Here is a 3,528-nt window from a genome sequence, read left to right as displayed (position 1 = left end):
GACAGTATACGAAACATAGGAATCTAAATAATTGAAGACATGCAGAGCCGTGCCTGAGGGTGTTCCAGTTGTTTGACGGAACAAGCCCCTTAAATATAATAGGGCACATTTTTTTATGTATGTGTATATAAGCATTTATAGTCAAAATGAAAATAAAAAATAGCAACAAATCTATATACTTTAGTTTTTACTGTTAAAAATTGTAAATGAAAAAATTAGTGAAAAATATTGTATACTTAAATATTTTTTTTGATAGTTATCTTAAAATAGTCATTAAATTTTAGAAACACCGCTATAAAAATCATAATAGTAGAAATAGATACTTGCATTGTAAATTATAGTGAACCCCTTCTTTAGTGTCTATGCACCCCAAGTTTAACTATTAACTTCAGTGCCTTTATTAATGTTTTAATTAATTTAGCTAGCTAATTCTTTTTCTTTTTTGTAACAACATATACGACATTACACATACTCTACATTATTCATGTAATTATTCAATCTTTAGGCAACTAATTTATTTTTAAATTATATCCATTTTTGATATATATAAACATATTATGAAATAAGTTAATTTAAATATAAAATAAATTGAATAATGGGTTTATATAAATTTTAAAAACTGTACATATAAATAAAATATTACATATATAATTTATTTTCTTTAGATAAATTTCTACTTTAATAAAAAATTTAATAGTTTGCTAGAAAATATTTTAAAATTATTTATGTCATATATGTACTTGTTTTATTTCTTTATGAAGTTAATTTTCATTTTATAACAATTGATTGTATTTTATATAAAGTTAATTTATGCACTTTGATTGTATTTTATTTTCACAATTTTAAATTTATTTTTAATAATTATTTTTTATATTTTTAAAATTATTAGGACTTTAAATAATTAGGACACTTATTCATATTTTGCACAGGGAACCCTAAATCTCAAACACGGCTCTAAAGACAGGGTATAGACAAAGGTTAAAGAAGACAGCTGCAGTCTTGAAGTTATACTCACTGAAAGGAGTTCATTTATATATTCAAACGTCAGTGAGGAGCAATGATTAAAATATCTAAAATTGTATTAACAATGAAGACGTTGTCTGAGTACCAGAAAAGATTCCAGTGAAAGTACAATTATTTATTGACAATCAGTGTTCGAAGCGATAAAGTTGTTGCAAGCTTAACTGTTAGTCCCTAACAATGCAACAAGAATTATAGAAGAGAGGTTGAATGAAATTCTTGAACCTTTTTCAGAAATATAAAATGTTCTAACTTGAGATATACATATATATATATATATATATATGTGACAGTGTTTTGATTTGCAGAGTGCGGAATATTAAGTTAAATATGAATCAAAACACAAAGTAATAAAAACACAAATTTTTAAAACTTTTTGGTGGATTAGAAAGTATCCACCATATATATATATATATATATATATATATATATATATATCGAGAGAACTCTGTGAAGCTTGAATAGTTCACAGCTGCTTACAAATAAGAACAACTAAACTTACAGAGAAATGCTAAAGATACAGCTTACAAATGATTCTCTGAGAATTTACTTGCTTAGTCTTCTTGTTGTTCTAATTGCTACTCTTGGTTTATATATCACCAAGATTACACAGTAATAAGACAAGATAATAAAACAAAACCTATCAAGTCTAATACTATGCTACTTCATTACTCTATTCCAGCATCTTTGAATATCTTCATAATAGCATGGAAATGGCAATGCTTCTTTGTTCTCAAAAACCCAGTTGAATAGGCTTCCACATTTCTTTTGCATACACTCGACGCATGTGACTGTGTTGTCACTGTCAACAGATGTTTGAATTGATTATCCGTCGGGTACATGATCATCCGTCGGGTTGCCTTGTTGATCATCCATCGAGTAGTATTTTTGTTTATCCGTCGGGTAGCTATTTGGCACTTGACTTCATTTCATTTATGCAGAATTATAAGACATCATTTATGTACAATTAATCAACCTATTATGCATATCTAATTAAAGTCAACATGACTTATATGCTACTACAGAATTTAAACAAAGGTGATTGCAGAAATGTGCTTCATGACTTATTATTACATAAGCTACTCACTCGATGGATAATAAATTATCATCCGTCGGGACTGTATTGGATCATCCGTCGGGACTATATTTGCTTATCAGTCGAGTGCTACAAAATACACTTAGTTGAATCTACTAAGGTGTTTTGTTAATGAAATCATCAAGTTCACAACATATACACAACAATCTCCCTTAACTTATGTCTACTAGAATTGTAGCCATAAATTAAGAGAAACTTGATGATAACAAAACACCCTAAAAATACAAATTTAAATGGAAGTAGATAAAATTGTAAAGTGCTGCAATTATCAAAATGTACAAAGATTTGCTCACAGTCATTTTCAAGGTGCTCCTCTAGCCTGAGCAGATTAATCTATTTTCTTGAAGATCTGGATCTCTTTCCAAGTTTTCTGTTATTTTCTTCTATCTGATTTTGGAGCTGTCTGTGGAATTCCAGTTCATCAGATTTTGAGAGATTTAGCATTTCTTGCATTTCCAAAAGAGTCTCATTGCTAGAGATGCTCAATTGGTCTTCTTATTTGAAGAATCTTCTAAATCCTTTATTATCCATGAATTCCATCAGCCAGTAGGGCCTTAGATGCACTCTATTTCTTGTGTAAGGAATAGTTAGAGTCTTTGGGAGTGCATCTTTGGCTCTTATACTCCTCAGTTCTTCAATCTTCTTTAGAACAAGTCTTCTAGATGTCACATTGAATCCAAAGTTCTTCTTGAAGGATGAATAAACCTTTATCAGCACATATTGGCTTTCTTGAAGGATTCTGTGAAGTGGCCACTGTATCTCTTTTCCTCCCTTGTCATAGATGTACATTATGTCCCCCTTGTTGACTTTGGTTTGAGCTTTGGTTAGGGACTTGGATCTGAGAGTTGATGGCTTCACTTTCTTGACTGCTCTTGTCTTTGTCTTCTTTGGCTTCATGAAGTGAGGTAGATTGAGTTCAGGTATTGGTAGACTATCCCAGTCTATTGGCTCATCCTTTGAAATGATAGGTTCACCATAAAAATTCTTGGATGGATGTATCTTGAATTTTTCATGTGCCACAAAGGGCATGGATGTTTGAGTTATTGTAGAAATAGACTCTTTGAGAAAGTACCCTTCCATCTCCTCATCACTGAAGTCCAACTTTCTCTTTATTCTTTGCTTGTACCTTGGCTTCCTTGTCTGTGGAGGTTCATTTTGCATTACTTGATCTTGAGATTCAACTGTTTCAGATGGTTGTGCAGAAACTTGTTGTGTAGGTTTCACAGCTTGTAGCTTGGCCAAGATAGCAGCTTGCTCCTTCTTTAGTTTGACATTTTTAGCATATAGAGCAGCTTACTTATTTTCTTGCTTCAATCTTACCTTTTCTTCTCTCTTTGCTTCGGCAAATTGAGGGTGTCCAACCACCACACAAATTTCCTTACCATTCCTGAAAACTTTAGCAATTCTTTTTT

This window comes from Apium graveolens, chromosome 4, assembly GCF_009905375.1.
Source record: "Apium graveolens cultivar Ventura chromosome 4, ASM990537v1, whole genome shotgun sequence".
Classification (NCBI taxonomy): domain Eukaryota; kingdom Viridiplantae; phylum Streptophyta; class Magnoliopsida; order Apiales; family Apiaceae; genus Apium; species Apium graveolens.
The sequence above is the reverse complement of the archived record's forward strand: the minus strand, read 5'-3'. Positions refer to the sequence as shown.